The following is a 22317-nucleotide window of genomic DNA, read 5'->3' as shown; positions in this document are numbered from 1 at the left end:
GAGTCCTTCGGCAGTGGTGGCCCTGCGCTCAGGGCACTGTCCCATCCTCCCTGGCAGACCATCAGTGACCTGGGCCACTACCAGAGGCTCCGCCAGAGCACCCAAGTGGCCCTGAGGGCAGGGAAAAAGCTGGAAAAGAAGCTGAAGAGGGAGGAACGGCTGCTGCCTCTTCTCGAGCCGAATCCTGCAGTGCTGGGGCAGATCCAGGAAGTGAGGAGACAGGTAGGGCCCCGAGTAACCCCTGCGTCTTCTGGGCTGATGAGGGCTGCGGGCCTGGTGAGGGCTGGGTTTTGGCACACGAGCGCACTGCGGGACCGGACTGCACATTTCCCCACGTCAGGGGCAACAAGGCGCAGCCAGTGCTTCTCTGGGGCCTTGTTGCACCTGGTCGCTCGCTGCTCCGTGCCCTGATGCCCGCTTTGGTCCCTCCTCCGTCCCACAGCTCTTCCGGCTGGACAGACAGCAGCGGCAGCAGAATATCCTCCTGCAGCAAACAGAGCTGATCATCACGAAGAAAGAGCAGTGCGAGAAGAAATGTCACCGGGACGAGGGGCAGCTGCGAATCAGGTCGGGGTGGCCGTGGGGAGGAGGGTGACACACACAGTCCCAGGCAGGGAAGGGCTCAGCACAGCTGCCTCTGCGGGCAGGGACCTGAGTGGTTTTGGATCTCGCCCTCTCTACCGCCTCTGGTGTCTTCTCTGCCTGCGCGCCCAATTCCTGCAGCCCCCTGGACTCCCCCGCTCCCCACCCCCACCCCCACAGGGAGACTCCCTCCAGCCCAGGGAGGATCTTCTCCTCAAGGCACCATCCCCCCCCCGGGTATATGCCTCTTTGCAGAGACCCCGGGGAGGCCCTGGGCTGCGAACGGGGCTTTGCAGCCAGCTTGCTGCACTGACAGGCCTGCAGCCCAAGGGGATGAGCGTCCAGGGCCTGTCGGGGTGGTGAGAAGCCCCCGCTGGGCAGGGACAGCAGCACCTTCCCGCACTGTCTGAATGGCCCAGAGCGACTGTGGGACGTGGCAGCGTCCCCGCACTGGCAGGAAGGGTCGGCTGCGGTCAGGTAGCTCCTGCTCAGCCTGGACAACCTCCGTCAACAACCAGCACGGCCACAGCGTGGACCACGAGCTGGAGCGGCTTGTGCCCTGGGTCAGGGGTGGGCTTTAGCCTGTTCCTAACATGCCTCCTCTTCTCCCGGTGTCTTGCAGGGGAAGCAGTCAGAAGATCATCTCCTCCAAGCCTGAGCCCTCAGTTGCCCTTAAAAAATCCCGATTCCCCCCAATTAACAAATAAACTGTTAGTTAAAAATGGACCCGCCTCAGGTCATCATTGCGGACAATGGATGGGTCCCACATGGCAGGGAGTGCGTGGCTGTCACCAAACTGGGCCTGAGGTCCCAGAGTTGACAAGAGGGCAATGGGAAGTCAAAGGAAGATCCACAAAGATGGCCAAGGGATCGGAGACGTTCCGTTTTGAAACATGATGTCCTTTAGGCTGAAAGTAAGTTAGTACTCATCTGAAAAGGGGGCAATGTGGCCATATTACCCGGCAGGAAAACTACAGTAACGCACAGGTACACAGTAGGCCGGTGCGAAGCGGCTTGTACGTGCTTTGGGCTTGGATTCGGCCAATTTGGGGGAGAGTGGCTCGATTCAGTGATTCGAATCACAGTCCCAGTTTGATTTGCCCAGTCTGATTTGGCGATTCGGCTGCAGCCAAGTCTCTGAATCAGCAGGCCAGGCCCATCCGCCGCGCCTCTCCCAGCCAGCAATGGCTGCCCCAGCTCCCGGCACTTGTGAAAAAAAAGCCCCGGTCACCGGGTGCTGCCGGGCAGGGGTCATCCCCGCTGGCCCCCACTGCCCCATGTTGTGCGGGGGCTCTGGATGTGCACCTTACCCTCCCCCCGACTCCCCCACATGGGTGCCACGCACAGGCCAGCTCTGGGCCTTTAAAGAGAAATGAAACCCCCCAAAACCCCTGGACTCACCACCCCTGCTAGTGAGGGCAATCCCCTCAGTTCCCTGCTGCCCCGTGCCATGTGAGGGGCTCTGCATGGCTCATGCACAAGCCTGCTGCAGGAGTGGTGAGTCCTGGGGCTTTTCTCCATTTTGTTTTTCTTATGGCACCAGAGCTTGCCTGGGCAGGGCACCCGTGGGGGCTGGGGTAGCGGGGGTGCCCCCCTGCTTCCCTTCCCTGCCCCTTGTAGTTACCAGCGCGCAGTGGCTGCGGCTCCCTGCTGCAGCCACCGGGGACTGCCCGAATCATCGCTGCTCTCTGAATCTTTTCTGAAGACTCGCAGAGCTTTGAATGGATTCGGACCTTTACATCGATCCCCTGATTTGAATCGGAGTCATTGATCTGGCCGCCAACTCGGGCTGGATCTCCTCCGAACTGCATCATCAGCCGAGGCCTCGCACAGGCCTACCGAAACCATTGCACTTCGGGCTGTTGACTACTTGAGGAGGAGAGAGAGAAGGCGTATTTCCTGCAGCTGTCACAATACAGATCGAGGCTGAGACGAAAGGGGCTTGGACTTCCCTGGCCAGGATCTCTCATCAAGGCAGATGCCCTGCCGTGCCCGCCCAAACTGCCAGCTCTTCTCAGCCCTCGCAGCTCCCGCCCCCAGGATCAGCCCCAGAGCGGGGAAGTGCCACAGGGCCCCAGCGACACGCCTGCCGTGCCTGGCCCTGCCTTCTCGTTCCCTCCCCGTGTCCACGCTCCCGTCCAGGCTGCTCTCGGCAGTGCTGGGGCGCAGCGGGACGCCACCTTTGCCGCGTTGGCTGCAGGTTCCTTCTGCCTTCGCCTCCCAGGAGGGGGGACAAGGTTGTATCATCCCCCAAATGCAACTGGAGTGCACTGGACCGGAAAACTCTTCCCTCGCTGCAGTGTCAGTGTCCCGGCCCCGCAGGCTTTCCCCGGCCCCTCAGACGCAGCAGACAGCTCGGGGGGAGCTGGGCAGGCTCCCTCTAGCTCGGGGCTGCTCTTCTCCCTGGTGTCTAGCAGGGGCCAGCACCGCGCTCCCTCCTGTCCAGGGCTGCCAGCCGCAGGGGCTCGCACACCTTCTCCTGCAGCCACAGCCCTGTCCCCCAGCAAGGCAAACCCCAGTATAACACAGCGTGTTCAGCTCTATCCCATGAACGCTGCGTGTCCCCGGCGGCTGGGGGGACACGGCTGCGCTGCCAGCGGCGGCAGCGGGAGCACGGCGGTGGTGAGCGGGGGGGTGGGGCGGGGTGGCGCACGCCAAAGGGGTCTCAGTGGCGACATTGTCCCTTGGTAGCAAAACACTCCAGCAAGGGCAGAAAGAGAACCGGTTTGCAAGACTTGGCAGCCTAAAGCATCAGCAGTGAAAATGAGCGCCCAGCAAGCGAGGGACTCGTAAGGTCTGGGAACGTCACCTTCCCGCCATGTTCCTTGGTTTACGGAACTTATGAATGAAAGCTCTTCCTAAAACGAGGGCTGCTAATTACTAAGAATGATGATAACTCCTGATGCTCACACGCTGCAATCCTGTCCTCACAGCAGGCATCTCCTGCTGCTGTAGACCCTTCCCGGCTGTGCCACCCCGAGGGGCCTTTCAGGAGCTGCGTGGCAGAGGCAGACTGCCACTTAGACACACAAGGGGAAGGACATCTCCACCCTTCCCCCTTGCCGCCCAGCCCCTGTCCCCCGGGTGGGTCGCTGCTCAGGGTGGATGCTCAAAGCCAGGCCGGGTTCATAGCAGGACCTGGCACTTGGGCGGCTGATTTGAATCCCAGTCCAAGCTGCGGCCATTAACACATCCATGTTGCCTAGCCTTGCCCTCCAGATAAGGGATAATGACGCATCAGAGAGGAGGAAGAAATGCCCCTCTGCATTGCTAGGGGTTCAGCTTGGACTAGGATCCCCCTGAGACACCTCAACACCGTGGCAATGTCTGGTAGTGCACTGGGTGGAGGACCTGGCCCAGTGTCCCTGCCCAGCTACGCTTCAACAAGGCCTGCCTCTGCCTGCTTTGTGATGCGTGTCCTCTTTGCCATCACATTGCCGTGACGATGGTGCTGGGGCAGAGATAAAAGCAGAGCAAAGGAGTTGTCCTGCTCACTCTGTGCTTGACACGGAGGGCAGGAGTGAAGCTACTTGGTCGTCGCGTTTCTTTGTAGTTGTCTTTTGTTCCTTTCCATCGATTATCTGTATTCTTAGTAGATAGTATTGGTAGAGTAGTGTCAGCAGTATTAGCAATTAGTTGTAGTTGTCTTTAAAATTAGTCTAGTTGGTAGGGAGTTAGGACCCTTAGTTATTAGCTTTAGTGACCCACCATGATAATCACCCCCTTAGTCCCTAAGCGCCCTGGCCACAGGGGCATGGAGGAGAGGAGCAGTTCGCAGACTGTGCAGGTAAGCGACTTGCTGGGCGTGTTCTCACATCTGCTCCTCCTGCTTGCCAAACCTTGCAGTCTGGATCCCTCTCTCTCTCCCTTCTTGGAGTGTTTTCCGAATGCAGGACAAGGCCCCCAGGTCTCCCACAACCTCCTCCCCGAGCCGTCCTGGCGCCTGGGCACCGAATGGGCAGAGCTCTCCCTCGGGGAGCAGCGATGCCACTCGTGCTTGCCTGCTGCTCGGTGCAGCACGACACGGGGACTTGCGTGCTGGGCCCTGGGGCAGCACTGAGCTCGACCAGCCCCGGGAGCTTCCCCACGTGCGGCTGGGGAGTTGTTTCTAGCCTGGGGGAGAGGCTGGGCCCCAGGTTGGTTTCTGCTAAGTGTCTGCTGTCTTTCCTCAGCTGCCCCCGCTTGAAGAAAAGCCAGCCAGCGAGAACCCCCAGCCAGCGCCTGACACCTCCAAGGGCAGGATGAAAGCCCGCATGTTTTGGGACCCCGCGGAGGAGGAGATGCTGCGGTGCCAGGAGCCCTGGGACAAGAACCCGGTGAGTGGCCGTGAGGCGTCTGCACAGCTGGATCTGCTGACAACAGCTCTGCTATGCGGGCAGCTTATAGTTGCCATCCAGCCGGCCAGCCCTCCCCTGTGCCCTGGCCTGGCTGCACGGCCTGAGATCCTTGCAGCCAAGGGCACAGGAGTCGCTGGGGTCCCCACAGGGCAGAGCCTGAGCTGCCTGCCGGGGCCTTGAGCTGGCAGATGGCTGCTGCAGGTGACGCGGAGGGTGGCAGGGGTTTGCCAGCGCCTTGGGATCCTCCGAGCGGGAGAGCGAGTCCTTCGGCAGTGGTGGCCCTGCGCTCAGGGCACTGTCCCATCCTCCCTGGCAGACCATCAGTGACCTGGGCCACTACCAGAGGCTCCGCCAGAGCACCCAAGTGGCCCTGAGGGCAGGGAAAAAGCTGGAAAAGAAGCTGAAGAGGGAGGAACGGCTGCTGCCTCTTCTCGAGCCGAATCCTGCAGTGCTGGGGCAGATCCAGGAAGTGAGGAGACAGGTAGGGCCCCGAGTAACCCCTGCGTCTTCTGGGCTGATGAGGGCTGCGGGCCTGGTGAGGGCTGGGTTTTGGCACACGAGCGCACTGCGGGACCGGACTGCACATTTCCCCACGTCAGGGGCAACAAGGCGCAGCCAGTGCTTCTCTGGGGCCTTGTTGCACCTGGTCGCTCGCTGCTCCGTGCCCTGATGCCCGCTTTGGTCCCTCCTCCGTCCCACAGCTCTTCCGGCTGGACAGACAGCAGCGGCAGCAGAATATCCTCCTGCAGCAAACAGAGCTGATCATCACGAAGAAAGAGCAGTGCGAGAAGAAATGTCACCGGGACGAGGGGCAGCTGCGAATCAGGTCGGGGTGGCCGTGGGGAGGAGGGTGACACACACAGTCCCAGGCAGGGAAGGGCTCAGCACAGCTGCCTCTGCGGGCAGGGACCTGAGTGGTTTTGGATCTCGCCCTCTCTACCGCCTCTGGTGTCTTCTCTGCCTGCGCGCCCAATTCCTGCAGCCCCCTGGACTCCCCCGCTCCCCACCCCCACCCCCACAGGGAGACTCCCTCCAGCCCAGGGAGGATCTTCTCCTCAAGGCACCATCCCCCCCCCGGGTATATGCCTCTTTGCAGAGACCCCGGGGAGGCCCTGGGCTGCGAACGGGGCTTTGCAGCCAGCTTGCTGCACTGACAGGCCTGCAGCCCAAGGGGATGAGCGTCCAGGGCCTGTCGGGGTGGTGAGAAGCCCCCGCTGGGCAGGGACAGCAGCACCTTCCCGCACTGTCTGAATGGCCCAGAGCGACTGTGGGACGTGGCAGCGTCCCCGCACTGGCAGGAAGGGTCGGCTGCGGTCAGGTAGCTCCTGCTCAGCCTGGACAACCTCCGTCAACAACCAGCACGGCCACAGCGTGGACCACGAGCTGGAGCGGCTTGTGCCCTGGGTCAGGGGTGGGCTTTAGCCTGTTCCTAACATGCCTCCTCTTCTCCCGGTGTCTTGCAGGGGAAGCAGTCAGAAGATCATCTCCTCCAAGCCTGAGCCCTCAGTTGCCCTTAAAAAATCCCGATTCCCCCCAATTAACAAATAAACTGTTAGTTAAAAATGGACCCGCCTCAGGTCATCATTGCGGACAATGGATGGGTCCCACATGGCAGGGAGTGCGTGGCTGTCACCAAACTGGGCCTGAGGTCCCAGAGTTGACAAGAGGGCAATGGGAAGTCAAAGGAAGATCCACAAAGATGGCCAAGGGATCGGAGACGTTCCGTTTTGAAACATGATGTCCTTTAGGCTGAAAGTAAGTTAGTACTCATCTGAAAAGGGGGCAATGTGGCCATATTACCCGGCAGGAAAACTACAGTAACGCACAGGTACACAGTAGGCCGGTGCGAAGCGGCTTGTACGTGCTTTGGGCTTGGATTCGGCCAATTTGGGGGAGAGTGGCTCGATTCAGTGATTCGAATCACAGTCCCAGTTTGATTTGCCCAGTCTGATTTGGCGATTCGGCTGCAGCCAAGTCTCTGAATCAGCAGGCCAGGCCCATCCGCCGCGCCTCTCCCAGCCAGCAATGGCTGCCCCAGCTCCCGGCACTTGTGAAAAAAAAGCCCCGGTCACCGGGTGCTGCCGGGCAGGGGTCATCCCCGCTGGCCCCCACTGCCCCATGTTGTGCGGGGGCTCTGGATGTGCACCTTACCCTCCCCCCGACTCCCCCACATGGGTGCCACGCACAGGCCAGCTCTGGGCCTTTAAAGAGAAATGAAACCCCCCAAAACCCCTGGACTCACCACCCCTGCTAGTGAGGGCAATCCCCTCAGTTCCCTGCTGCCCCGTGCCATGTGAGGGGCTCTGCATGGCTCATGCACAAGCCTGCTGCAGGAGTGGTGAGTCCTGGGGCTTTTCTCCATTTTGTTTTTCTTATGGCACCAGAGCTTGCCTGGGCAGGGCACCCGTGGGGGCTGGGGTAGCGGGGGTGCCCCCCTGCTTCCCTTCCCTGCCCCTTGTAGTTACCAGCGCGCAGTGGCTGCGGCTCCCTGCTGCAGCCACCGGGGACTGCCCGAATCATCGCTGCTCTCTGAATCTTTTCTGAAGACTCGCAGAGCTTTGAATGGATTCGGACCTTTACATCGATCCCCTGATTTGAATCGGAGTCATTGATCTGGCCGCCAACTCGGGCTGGATCTCCTCCGAACTGCATCATCAGCCGAGGCCTCGCACAGGCCTACCGAAACCATTGCACTTCGGGCTGTTGACTACTTGAGGAGGAGAGAGAGAAGGCGTATTTCCTGCAGCTGTCACAATACAGATCGAGGCTGAGACGAAAGGGGCTTGGACTTCCCTGGCCAGGATCTCTCATCAAGGCAGATGCCCTGCCGTGCCCGCCCAAACTGCCAGCTCTTCTCAGCCCTCGCAGCTCCCGCCCCCAGGATCAGCCCCAGAGCGGGGAAGTGCCACAGGGCCCCAGCGACACGCCTGCCGTGCCTGGCCCTGCCTTCTCGTTCCCTCCCCGTGTCCACGCTCCCGTCCAGGCTGCTCTCGGCAGTGCTGGGGCGCAGCGGGACGCCACCTTTGCCGCGTTGGCTGCAGGTTCCTTCTGCCTTCGCCTCCCAGGAGGGGGGACAAGGTTGTATCATCCCCCAAATGCAACTGGAGTGCACTGGACCGGAAAACTCTTCCCTCGCTGCAGTGTCAGTGTCCCGGCCCCGCAGGCTTTCCCCGGCCCCTCAGACGCAGCAGACAGCTCGGGGGGAGCTGGGCAGGCTCCCTCTAGCTCGGGGCTGCTCTTCTCCCTGGTGTCTAGCAGGGGCCAGCACCGCGCTCCCTCCTGTCCAGGGCTGCCAGCCGCAGGGGCTCGCACACCTTCTCCTGCAGCCACAGCCCTGTCCCCCAGCAAGGCAAACCCCAGTATAACACAGCGTGTTCAGCTCTATCCCATGAACGCTGCGTGTCCCCGGCGGCTGGGGGGACACGGCTGCGCTGCCAGCGGCGGCAGCGGGAGCACGGCGGTGGTGAGCGGGGGGGTGGGGCGGGGTGGCGCACGCCAAAGGGGTCTCAGTGGCGACATTGTCCCTTGGTAGCAAAACACTCCAGCAAGGGCAGAAAGAGAACCGGTTTGCAAGACTTGGCAGCCTAAAGCATCAGCAGTGAAAATGAGCGCCCAGCAAGCGAGGGACTCGTAAGGTCTGGGAACGTCACCTTCCCGCCATGTTCCTTGGTTTACGGAACTTATGAATGAAAGCTCTTCCTAAAACGAGGGCTGCTAATTACTAAGAATGATGATAACTCCTGATGCTCACACGCTGCAATCCTGTCCTCACAGCAGGCATCTCCTGCTGCTGTAGACCCTTCCCGGCTGTGCCACCCCGAGGGGCCTTTCAGGAGCTGCGTGGCAGAGGCAGACTGCCACTTAGACACACAAGGGGAAGGACATCTCCACCCTTCCCCCTTGCCGCCCAGCCCCTGTCCCCCGGGTGGGTCGCTGCTCAGGGTGGATGCTCAAAGCCAGGCCGGGTTCATAGCAGGACCTGGCACTTGGGCGGCTGATTTGAATCCCAGTCCAAGCTGCGGCCATTAACACATCCATGTTGCCTAGCCTTGCCCTCCAGATAAGGGATAATGACGCATCAGAGAGGAGGAAGAAATGCCCCTCTGCATTGCTAGGGGTTCAGCTTGGACTAGGATCCCCCTGAGACACCTCAACACCGTGGCAATGTCTGGTAGTGCACTGGGTGGAGGACCTGGCCCAGTGTCCCTGCCCAGCTACGCTTCAACAAGGCCTGCCTCTGCCTGCTTTGTGATGCGTGTCCTCTTTGCCATCACATTGCCGTGACGATGGTGCTGGGGCAGAGATAAAAGCAGAGCAAAGGAGTTGTCCTGCTCACTCTGTGCTTGACACGGAGGGCAGGAGTGAAGCTACTTGGTCGTCGCGTTTCTTTGTAGTTGTCTTTTGTTCCTTTCCATCGATTATCTGTATTCTTAGTAGATAGTATTGGTAGAGTAGTGTCAGCAGTATTAGCAATTAGTTGTAGTTGTCTTTAAAATTAGTCTAGTTGGTAGGGAGTTAGGACCCTTAGTTATTAGCTTTAGTGACCCACCATGATAATCACCCCCTTAGTCCCTAAGCGCCCTGGCCACAGGGGCATGGAGGAGAGGAGCAGTTCGCAGACTGTGCAGGTAAGCGACTTGCTGGGCGTGTTCTCACATCTGCTCCTCCTGCTTGCCAAACCTTGCAGTCTGGATCCCTCTCTCTCTCCCTTCTTGGAGTGTTTTCCGAATGCAGGACAAGGCCCCCAGGTCTCCCACAACCTCCTCCCCGAGCCGTCCTGGCGCCTGGGCACCGAATGGGCAGAGCTCTCCCTCGGGGAGCAGCGATGCCACTCGTGCTTGCCTGCTGCTCGGTGCAGCACGACACGGGGACTTGCGTGCTGGGCCCTGGGGCAGCACTGAGCTCGACCAGCCCCGGGAGCTTCCCCACGTGCGGCTGGGGAGTTGTTTCTAGCCTGGGGGAGAGGCTGGGCCCCAGGTTGGTTTCTGCTAAGTGTCTGCTGTCTTTCCTCAGCTGCCCCCGCTTGAAGAAAAGCCAGCCAGCGAGAACCCCCAGCCAGCGCCTGACACCTCCAAGGGCAGGATGAAAGCCCGCATGTTTTGGGACCCCGCGGAGGAGGAGATGCTGCGGTGCCAGGAGCCCTGGGACAAGAACCCGGTGAGTGGCCGTGAGGCGTCTGCACAGCTGGATCTGCTGACAACAGCTCTGCTATGCGGGCAGCTTATAGTTGCCATCCAGCCGGCCAGCCCTCCCCTGTGCCCTGGCCTGGCTGCACGGCCTGAGATCCTTGCAGCCAAGGGCACAGGAGTCGCTGGGGTCCCCACAGGGCAGAGCCTGAGCTGCCTGCCGGGGCCTTGAGCTGGCAGATGGCTGCTGCAGGTGACGCGGAGGGTGGCAGGGGTTTGCCAGCGCCTTGGGATCCTCCGAGCGGGAGAGCGAGTCCTTCGGCAGTGGTGGCCCTGCGCTCAGGGCACTGTCCCATCCTCCCTGGCAGACCATCAGTGACCTGGGCCACTACCAGAGGCTCCGCCAGAGCACCCAAGTGGCCCTGAGGGCAGGGAAAAAGCTGGAAAAGAAGCTGAAGAGGGAGGAACGGCTGCTGCCTCTTCTCGAGCCGAATCCTGCAGTGCTGGGGCAGATCCAGGAAGTGAGGAGACAGGTAGGGCCCCGAGTAACCCCTGCGTCTTCTGGGCTGATGAGGGCTGCGGGCCTGGTGAGGGCTGGGTTTTGGCACACGAGCGCACTGCGGGACCGGACTGCACATTTCCCCACGTCAGGGGCAACAAGGCGCAGCCAGTGCTTCTCTGGGGCCTTGTTGCACCTGGTCGCTCGCTGCTCCGTGCCCTGATGCCCGCTTTGGTCCCTCCTCCGTCCCACAGCTCTTCCGGCTGGACAGACAGCAGCGGCAGCAGAATATCCTCCTGCAGCAAACAGAGCTGATCATCACGAAGAAAGAGCAGTGCGAGAAGAAATGTCACCGGGACGAGGGGCAGCTGCGAATCAGGTCGGGGTGGCCGTGGGGAGGAGGGTGACACACACAGTCCCAGGCAGGGAAGGGCTCAGCACAGCTGCCTCTGCGGGCAGGGACCTGAGTGGTTTTGGATCTCGCCCTCTCTACCGCCTCTGGTGTCTTCTCTGCCTGCGCGCCCAATTCCTGCAGCCCCCTGGACTCCCCCGCTCCCCACCCCCACCCCCACAGGGAGACTCCCTCCAGCCCAGGGAGGATCTTCTCCTCAAGGCACCATCCCCCCCCCGGGTATATGCCTCTTTGCAGAGACCCCGGGGAGGCCCTGGGCTGCGAACGGGGCTTTGCAGCCAGCTTGCTGCACTGACAGGCCTGCAGCCCAAGGGGATGAGCGTCCAGGGCCTGTCGGGGTGGTGAGAAGCCCCCGCTGGGCAGGGACAGCAGCACCTTCCCGCACTGTCTGAATGGCCCAGAGCGACTGTGGGACGTGGCAGCGTCCCCGCACTGGCAGGAAGGGTCGGCTGCGGTCAGGTAGCTCCTGCTCAGCCTGGACAACCTCCGTCAACAACCAGCACGGCCACAGCGTGGACCACGAGCTGGAGCGGCTTGTGCCCTGGGTCAGGGGTGGGCTTTAGCCTGTTCCTAACATGCCTCCTCTTCTCCCGGTGTCTTGCAGGGGAAGCAGTCAGAAGATCATCTCCTCCAAGCCTGAGCCCTCAGTTGCCCTTAAAAAATCCCGATTCCCCCCAATTAACAAATAAACTGTTAGTTAAAAATGGACCCGCCTCAGGTCATCATTGCGGACAATGGATGGGTCCCACATGGCAGGGAGTGCGTGGCTGTCACCAAACTGGGCCTGAGGTCCCAGAGTTGACAAGAGGGCAATGGGAAGTCAAAGGAAGATCCACAAAGATGGCCAAGGGATCGGAGACGTTCCGTTTTGAAACATGATGTCCTTTAGGCTGAAAGTAAGTTAGTACTCATCTGAAAAGGGGGCAATGTGGCCATATTACCCGGCAGGAAAACTACAGTAACGCACAGGTACACAGTAGGCCGGTGCGAAGCGGCTTGTACGTGCTTTGGGCTTGGATTCGGCCAATTTGGGGGAGAGTGGCTCGATTCAGTGATTCGAATCACAGTCCCAGTTTGATTTGCCCAGTCTGATTTGGCGATTCGGCTGCAGCCAAGTCTCTGAATCAGCAGGCCAGGCCCATCCGCCGCGCCTCTCCCAGCCAGCAATGGCTGCCCCAGCTCCCGGCACTTGTGAAAAAAAAGCCCCGGTCACCGGGTGCTGCCGGGCAGGGGTCATCCCCGCTGGCCCCCACTGCCCCATGTTGTGCGGGGGCTCTGGATGTGCACCTTACCCTCCCCCCGACTCCCCCACATGGGTGCCACGCACAGGCCAGCTCTGGGCCTTTAAAGAGAAATGAAACCCCCCAAAACCCCTGGACTCACCACCCCTGCTAGTGAGGGCAATCCCCTCAGTTCCCTGCTGCCCCGTGCCATGTGAGGGGCTCTGCATGGCTCATGCACAAGCCTGCTGCAGGAGTGGTGAGTCCTGGGGCTTTCCCCACTGCCCACAACATGTAGGGGCTCTGCAGGAGCCCTGCGAAGCCCCCATGTCACTGCAGGAGTGGTGACTTCCTGGGCTCTTCTCCGCTTAAAGGGCCGGAGGTGGCCTGGGCAGGGCACCTGTGGTGGGGGGCTGGGGGAGTCAGCGGGGTCTTGGGGCTTGTGGCAGCAAAGCCCTCCATGCAGCATGAGGCAGTGGGGAGCAGCAGAGATCGCCCTCCACCCAGCATCACCCTGTGAGCACTGGGGCTTTTCTTTAAAGTCCCGAGCTGGGGCAGACAGGGCAGCCATGGCGGGGCTGGCGGAGCAGGCAGGGGGTGTGGGGGCTCGCAGTGTTCACCCCATGGTCCCCTCCCTTGCCCCTAGTACTCACCAGCTCAGATTCGGCTGTAGCTCCCTGCTGCAGCCACCAGGGATTGGCGGAATCATCAAAGCCGTCCGAAGCTTTGGAAAGAATTCAGAGAGCTTTGAATTGAGTCAAACATTTAAATTGGTCCCCTGGTTCAATTCAGATTCGAAGACATGGCCACTGAATCGGGCCGAATGTCCTCCAAATCAAGTCACCACCCGAAGCTTTGCACAGCCCTTGTGCCCATGGGTCTCGGACTAGACTCACACGCCTCATTTATCCTGCCCTGCCCCATGCACTGCACTTGGCATGGGGCTGGTCCAGGGCACATGCTGCATGCGGTGTGTGGGGCCAGTCTGTGCCTTGCAAAAATTTTCTTCTGAACTTGGAACTGGAAGACGCGGTGACTTGCAGTGTTTGCCCGGGGGACCGCTCAGCACACTACAGGAAGAGCAGAGCTCCAAGCATGTACCTGCTCCAAGTACATCCTAGTAGAGGTTTCCCATGCTTTATACGGGGGTTTTTATGTACAAATTCGCTCTTCTGCGAAGACCTTTTTATACCAAAAATTTATTATATGCAAGGTAAATTCACTTTTAGGCGATCGGTGTGGTAGAAGCCTGCAGTCAGCTACTTTGTGTGGTGCGTTGTGGGAGTGTTGTGCAGCAAAATAGTCTCCTGTGTGGATCTGTGCTCCTCACTGGTTGTCTGCGACACATGTTTCTGTGGGTAACACGGTTGCACGTACACCCACGTGCACCCCCTACACCATAGGTGACACTTAAGGGGGACAGAGGTGTGCACGCGCCCTCCTGAGATTGGCCGCTGCCAGCTTCGGTGAGTGGTCGCCACCCTGCCTTACTGCTGACACAGCCACCCGAGGCTGTGGGTGGCCCCCACTCACTGTTGCTGAGATTGCGGATGGTGACTGTGGGCAGTCCCTGCTCCCCGCCACCACTGACACTGCTGCGGCCACCTGCAGGCAGTCCTTGCTTGGCCTGCCCTTGCCGCCAACTGCAATCACCTGCGGGTGGTCCCCGCTCACTGCCGCTACATCCCCACTGCTCCCACCACCTCTGCCACCTGTGGGCAGTCATCGCGCCCCCCCAGCCTTCGGGGGCATGCATCGTTCATGCTCTAAGTGTTGCCAGTGCCTGTTTCTATAGTTGCCATCCCCATTACGATACTGCCTTGTGCTTCTGTGTATTGTCTGCTGTTGGTGAGTGCCAAACTTGTCTTGTGGAAGTGGTAGAAATCGGTGTGGGGGTCAGTACAGTCGAGGTCTTGGAACATATCCCTATTTTTTACTTTGTAAAGTGGGTTCCCTTTATGCGAATTTGAGTTATACTCCGTTTTCCAGAAACACATGTACAGCATAAAGCCAGGGAAACCTCTACTGATATTTTCCTGAGTGATGTTGCATGAATGTAGCTTTGTCATACACCGGGGCCCAGCCATTCAGATCTGATTAATGCATGTTGAGTTCCCTTAATGATGTTTTTCAAGGTTTTTATCAGCTGGACCTTGTTCCCAGTGGTAAGACTCTGTTTGGGTGAAATTTCTGAAGCTTATGAGGGTGCAGACAGTGGCCAGCACCTTCATGAAGAACACATTCTAGTTCAAATTTATAGAGACATTTCATCTGTGTGTTGTGTTTGCCTTGTCTCATGTCTAACTTAATAGAAATTGCAGCCGAACTTGCATGGCTATTACCCAGCTTGGTATGTTTCAAACTCAACCCATAGCATTCCTAAAGAATTGAAAGCATTTCTGTAGGCCTGTAGGAAAACCCCAAGTTTTTCTTTCTTTTTTTCTTTTAAAATGCATTCCCTGCCCTTCCCCAACTATTTCTGAGTTTTCTTCTTCCTCTCTATTCCCTATAGATTATTATAAGTAAGCTAAGATATAGGATAAGCTTTAACATTTTGTTTTAGGTAGTAAATTTTATTTTTCTCTCCCCTCTGCAAATAAGTTCCCTGCTATTTTGATATAGATAGCCGCTGTTTTGTAAGTGATAATTATTATGTTTGTATTGATTTTTTTACTGCTTTTATATTGTGTGATTACTGTTTTAGGCCTATATATGTAAGTTAACGTAAGTCATGTCAAGTTTCCATCTTGTAATGTCAAACCTCCATCTTATCCCCATGCCTGGTTGTGTAACTTATGACTCATACTACCCCTCCTATATTACTTGGTTCCTGAATGAATGGGGATGAATGAGGGCGCTTGAGAGACAATGGCAGTAGGTCTAAAAATAGCTCCTTCTGAATGACCAAAACGTTAACACCAATACCTGAACCAATGACCCAGCCACTGGAACCAACCTTCAAAGACACAAAAGATGAGGCAACCCACCATTGTGCCAAGCTGCACGTGCTCAGTAAGAACACCTGGAGCCCTCTGAAACAGGACTGACCTTGCCTGGACAGGCCCTCCCCATCGGAAATCAGAGGTAGTTTGCCCCATAAAAAGGGGTAGTGACTCCTTGGGATGCCCTCTCCATCTGGACCAGGTCAGCTCCACGTCACACTGTCTATCCACCCCAGGGGCCCTGCCAGTGATCCCCGCTGGAGAACACCAAGCTGAAGGAGACCCTATCTGACCATCAAGGAACCACTTTCAGCCTGGGATAGGTAGATATCATGGACTCCATCTCTCTCCTCCCAGACTTTAGCTTTCCCTGCACCAAGCCTCTTTAACCCCTGCTGCCATTGTCTCAGTGAGTGTGTGTCTGTGTGTGTGTGCATAATCATGAACCAATCAAAGGCCTCTGCCGCAGAACACAGTGTGCCTCCCAGCCTATTTTTCTACATGCCTGAAGGCACAATGGCTTCTACAGAAGGAAATGGCTCCCTGTCTTTCCCTTACCAGCTATCTATTTCTGCATGTGCTTTTTTTCTTTCTCATTTAGGACCTCCTGCCCTCAGTGGCTGAACTACTCTCCCTTGGATTGGCTGCTGCTTCAGTTGCACCAGAAGACGGAAACTCTATGGCTCCCTGTCTTCCCCTTACCAGCTATCTCTTTCTGCATGTGCCTTTTTCTTTCTCATTTAGGACCTCCTGCCCTCAGTGGCTGAACTACTCTCCCTTGGATTGGCTGCTGCTTCAGTTGCACCAGAAGACGGAAACTCCACCTAGACCAGTACTTTTCAAATTTGCTAAAGTTGTGGACCACTTTCATGTCACTTCTGCTCCTGCCAAGCCCCTACCCCATCCTAAAGACTGACACCAAGTGGCCTGGCTCAACAGTACTGGCTTGCCCCACTATCAGCCCACTCTACTATTAACACCCCCCACCCCCGCCCCTGTCTCTTTGTGGAATCCCTGATGACTTATCATGTAGCCACAGGGTTCTGCAGAAGATTGGCTTGTCCATTTGGGGTGGACAACTGACCTAGACTAGGTTATCCATTTAGAGTGCACATGGTGGTATCTACAAGGTGGCTCCCATATATGTCTGCACATTAGGGCTGGGGACAGACATTACACATAAACCGGTTTAAGTGATCAGAAATTGGTTTAATCCTGTAACAGAACAGGCATTCAGTGCACATAAATCAGTTTGAAAATGGCTGAAACTGGTTTGAAATAAACCTGGTTGAATATAGTATCAGACTTAACTGACTTGGGTCAAACCGGTTTATGCCATATCTGTCCCAGATCCCTTCCTGGTGTAACTTAAACCAAAGTCCCCCCCCCCAGCATCCTAGATGCTTTGCAGCTGTGGGTGAGGCTCTCTGCTCCACAGCAGGGCTGGTCCCAACCCTCTGCTCCCTGGCTGGAGCTCCAGCAGACACACCAGGCACAGCAGGGTCTGCCTGGCTTTCCCCTGCCCCCCACCACTTCGCTGCTCAAGCAGGGATTTCCCCCTCTTCCTCCCATCTATCACAGCATAGTGTGGTATGCTAGCTAATGCTAAGAGGTATCTGTGTAAGGCAGACAGGACAGTGTCCACTTAGGGCTTTTTGGAGCTAATCAACAGGTCAGCTGGTCCCTTTCTTGAAAAAAGGTGTTTAAGAAGAGCTTGAACTAATGAAAGAGGCTTTTGTTTTCTGATGGGATGATAAATGCTGTTATCAACTCCCCGCTGGGCTTGTCAGGAGCTGCGAGGGGGGTGGGGCTCCCTAATCAGAGAGATATGCTGGGGCCTGGCCATGCACCCCACTCAGCTCAGCACTGTGGAAGGGACGGGAGGGCTGCTGTAGTGTCCCCCAGCTTCTAGTCTTAGCCACTGCAGGCATGCACCTGTATTTTCTCAGTCCAGAGGGGATGCCTGTGCAGTTACAAACTGGTTCAGTCTAGCCAGGTTAGATTAACCTGCAAAGATTGAATCAATTCAGGATCAGCCTAGTAGTTTGGGACTCAAGTGCAGCAGCCAGGAGCTGAGGCTCTGACTTGCGTCAGGCAGTGAGCTAGCAGCTTGGTCACAGAGTGCCTGTGGGTTTACAGGAAGGGAGAGCAGAGACAAGGGATGGTCTGGTATGTCCCCTTATTATATAATAGCCTAGTGGTCAGGACAGTTGTCCAGAAAATGTGAGACTTGAATTCTAGGGGGTTTAAACACAGAGCTCTTCTTTTTCAGCCTGCCCCGTCCCCCAACTCCTCATCCCACTCCCACCACTTACAAGACAGTGCTTCAACCACCAGGGCAGAGGCAAAGTTAGTATGGGGGACAATCTTTTCCACCCCTCTTATTGTGTGGGCCACTGTAGCTGAAAGTATGAGATTTCTAAGGGTAACAGGAGAGCAAGCAAGAGGAAGCCTGATTGCAGCGCAATGTGGCAAGCACCTCTGGATTCTAGTCCCAGCTCTCAATGCTGTTTATGAAGTATCTCTCTACTGCAGGTTCATTCTCAAAGGCTCATCTCTTCTCCTTAAAGAGAACTCCATGACTAATCAAAGAACTGCCTCTGATGGGAAATATGCAAATCCATAAAGTGAGTAGTTGCTTCAAGTAGGTCATTAGGGCTACATCTACTGCAGTGATTTTCAGTTGGGGTCATGCAAGATCCTTGTAAAGGTGCTTTGGTGCCTAGCTCCAATACAAGGAGGTAAGTGCAGTGCCCCAGAGTCCTGTGAACAAGAGGCACCATGACTGCCTCCTGCTTCCTCCCTCCTGGCAGCCCCTGCACTAGCCACTTCAAGCAACATGATTTGCAGTGGGCGGGCAGCCACGTGAATGCAGAACCATGCTTTTTAGCCTGGTTGTCCCGTGTCCCTGGCATGTTTCCAGGGCTGGTAGGGGCCGTGGGGGCACGTGGTTCTGTTCCCCAATGTGTGAATCCTTGAGAGGCAGCTGTGGCAGCAGGAGCTGGGCTTGGCCCCTCAGGTACAGATCTGGGGCGAAGTTGCTCCTTCAGGCCTCGTGTTTTGTTATCCACTCTCCAACCCTGTAACATCCCCAGGCGCTAAGTGTGAAGCCTGGTACCTCATCCTTGCTGGCCAGGTGTCCTTGGCTATTTCTGTCCATTTTGACCCTGAGACTAGAGGTAAAGTAGGGTTGCCCTAGGATAATTAAGGGCAGAAATTGGCCTGTTGATGCCTGGTCCCCACTGGTGATCTGGACCCATGTGGAGGGAGTCCAGGTACAGTGCTGGGAGCAAATGTGCATGGGACCAGGCAGAGTCAGCAAGAACATGGCCTGAAAGAGTGACTGTTCTATTTTATATTATATATTAGAATAGTAATGCAATTATTAAAACATTAATTAATAGTATAATTGTAATGCTTATAGTATAACAGTCATACTATATTTATATTAGTTACTGAAATGGGAGGGTGCTACTAAAACCTACGGAGAGGTGCCCTGAGTCTAAGAACATTGGGAACCACTGATTTATAGTCAATAGCAAAATGTAACAGACCCACAGAAGCCCTGCTGGCACCTCTAATCTTATCATCATTTGCAGCTTGCAGGGCTGACTGTTAGCTAAAGCATGGGATTGTTCTGAAGCATGTGCTACAAAGCCCAAGACATCGTCCCAGAGAATGAGCTGTCAAATGAGAGGCCATCATGGGACAAGGGGGTTAGTGTAATATGCTGCATTTGCTGGGCTGTGAGTGGCAGTGTGATGTCTGAGCAGCCTTTGGGGGTTGTTAATCAATCTGGGGCTGCACAGTGAGAAGGGAGAACATTATTTCCATTGATGTTAGAGAGCACCCAACCAATGAGAAGCAGGTGCAGCGAGGTTCATTCTAACTCTTTCCAAAAGATGCCATCTGAGGCCATGTATGATAAGTGGCCATACTGTAGTTCTCAGTTGCAGTGCCGCTGGGAGGCTCCCTCTGTGTGGGAACCTGCTGTGTGCCCTGCTACGTAAGGCTGTGGTGGCATTCATGTGATACTGAGCACTGCATTGTGGTGATGGCAGGTCACTGAGGCTGCTAAGAGCTGTGCGCCCCCCAAGTGGTCTTGTTCTCTGTGTCACCTGTGCTGTGCCACCAGCTTCCTGCAGAGCTTCGTGGTGGGGGCTGAGAGAATGGCTACAGTGTCTTTTACTAAAGGGTTTGCTGAACTGGTCAGATGTAACAGTAATAATGCCACTACAGCCACTGTACTTCTGCAACTGAATGTCACCATAGTCACCACTTATTCAAGACCCACTGGTAAAACATCTAAGCCACCAGACCCAGCTGACTGGTGTGGGTGAAACCCTTGTGTGTGCTGGGGGCCCCATGGGAAACTGAAACACAGGAGGGTTTAGCTGTGTCTGGATGTGATTGGCTTTTAGGGGAAGTGGGGAGTTGGGAGGTAGGAAGGAGATAGAGAATGGAGCAACCTCACATCCAGTATTGAAAGAGGATTTGGGAAGCAAGTTTAAATGTATTTTATACCAGGTTCCAGCCAGCCGGTTCTCCCAGTTGGCCAGTGAGAGCCAGGGCTGGAATGGTGCTTTCACACATAGCTCTAGTATTCTCCAGCCCTGTCCACCAAGGACTGAGAAACCAGTGAACTCATTTAGCTGGGAGGACTTTTAAACACTGCTTCTAAGTGCTCAGTCTGTCTGGCACAGACTCATGTGGCTTTGAGAGGAAAGGCCTGTCAGGGGCAGAGCTCTAACCATTCCCCCTCTACAGCCAGGTTTGAGGGCCTGCCACAACATAGCTCCCTGCTGCCACACAGTATCATTGGCAGTGCTGGTGAGGATAGCTGTTGTGGTGATATAATTTGTAATCTAAAGATACTACCTAACTACTGACACTGAGAAACTTAGTAATTGGGAGATGATGCTAGGCAGTTGGAGCCAGCAGAGGGTCTGCAGAGGTTGCCTACTGCTCTACAATTCATTTGTTGTTGTTATTTTTATAGGGCGGTGTTTTATTTAACCTGATGACTACTACATCAGTGTCCCGCAAACAGCTTGGATGGCCCGCAGTTTTAAGTTCACTCTGGACACAGGGCTAGGTCTCTATGTTTTGCTATAGTGTAGAGCAAGGGTTGGTAATGTTTCCTGGCAGTGAACCAAAATGGCCCAGCTTGGGTCTACAGCAGGCAGGAGGTCAGACTTGGTCACTGTGGCTCCTGCTTCTCCTTGCTGTTGCTTCTCTCTGGAGAAGCAGCTTGATACAGGTGAGGCCCCCAGTCATTGAACACTGCCTAGGTCCCAGCTCCATGGGCCAGATCCAATGGCTCTGCAGGCCAGATCCAGCCCATGGGCTGTAGGTTGCCAATCCCTGCTTTAAGGGATGCTACATAGCACACTTGTCACACTGTAGATGACAGTCCTGAGCATCTGTCAGCCTGTATTACCACTGGCACAGGAGAACTGAGAACAGAGCAATATGGGTATGCACACACACTCATTAACCCTTGTCTTCCTCCTGTCAGTGCTCTCTGCCTTCAAAATAAACACCTTATACCACCTGCTGCCCCACTCTGGTAGCAGGTGCTGGGCCTCTGGAGAGACTTGCAGTTATCTCCCACCCTCATGTCACACCTGGAGCAGGTACGACATAATGGACTTTGTTTATCAGGGGCAGGAGAAAGCTTGACTTTGTTTTTAATGACATGAATTTTTGAATATCCATTGAGCATGATAAAGCCTTTATTTGGAGCTCAGTGGAGGCAAGAAAACCTAAAATATCACACTAAGCATGGGGCTTGCAAAGTAGTACTGCACTGTTTAACTTCCCTGGAGTGCTCCTAGGATTGCTTGGATAGAGCATGTTTATGAAAAGAGCCTCTCAACCATCCTCTAGATCATCCTCTAGACCAGTGGTTCTCAATCTTTTTTGTATCAGGACCCATTTGTGAACATCAATGGCCAGTCCTGACCTAGTGCCCCTCACTCCTGACCCGCTACCCCCACACCCCAGGCCCCAGTGTGTGGGGCAGGGAGGGTGGGGCATGGGGGCCCCCAAGCAGCCCCTTGCAGGCTAGAACTCTGCCAGCCTGCAAGGGACAACCCACGGTTTCCCACATTTTTCTCCTTTAAAGGAGAATCTATTTTTAAAGTTTGTTGATCTATTTTTAAAATTTCTTCACGACCCTTTCATATATGATTGCAACCCACTTTTGGGTCATGACCCATGGGTTGAGGATTGCTGACCAAGACTAGAGTACATATTAGCAGTGGGCATGTGGACAAGTCTAGCGTATGATGGAGATATATGCAGATTCTGGGAGATTAAGGGCCACGCTCTATTCCACCCATTTGACTTTGGCACTTAGGCACCTGAGAGATTCACACTTAAGTCCTGCTCAGGAACTTGAGAAGGATGAACAGAATTGCACTTAGGTGTGTAAGTCCACTTACGTACCTAATTTATGGAATAGAATCTGTCCATAATTAAAATACGATTTACATTGCAATATGAAGAGAAATGTTTGAGTTTTAGAAATGTATTTCAGGTACAGTTTTCTTTAGGAGCTAGGGGATGAGATGGTAACAGATTTAAATAGCTTCCTGCAGTCCCAGGGACAGAAACCCAATGCTAACATGTGACGACCAGCAAGAAAAAGGGACAATACACAGCAGTCTGGCAGTACTGTCCAGGGGAATTAAATGAGAGTATTAAAATGGTAAACTCCCTTGAGGTCTTTAGGGGCACACCTCTCATCAAAAGTCAATAGGTTTTGTGTACTCAGACCCCTTGGCACTTCAGGAATTCTTCCCAGAGATTTGTAAATGCATCAGTTTTTAATAACCTCTTCTCTGTTATTAAAGAATGCAAGAAATGTATTAGGAATTTTACTTTAGTCCTGTATATCTTTTTGATATTCTAACACGAATTCAACAACCACATTACAGCATTATTTAAAAGAGTGCAATTCTGAATACTAATATTTTAAATACCTTATGATGCACCATAAACAGCATTTAGTCATGTTCATGTGTGAAGCCCATGCTGAAATCAATCCTTGATCAGCAAAACAATTAAATGTGTGTCTAACTCCTCCTGAAATCAACATTCATTTTTTTACCTCTAGAAGCTCCACCCTTTGAGAGTGCTGGTGCAGCCCCTGTCAGTCCGTGCTCCCTGTTTAGCTGGTGGGCAGGAAGGGCAGG

This window comes from Crocodylus siamensis, chromosome 2, assembly GCF_052110815.1.
Source record: "Crocodylus siamensis isolate JL-2025a chromosome 2, ASM5211081v1, whole genome shotgun sequence".
Taxonomy (NCBI): Eukaryota; Metazoa; Chordata; order Crocodylia; family Crocodylidae; genus Crocodylus; species Crocodylus siamensis.
The sequence above is the reverse complement of the archived record's forward strand: the minus strand, read 5'-3'. Positions refer to the sequence as shown.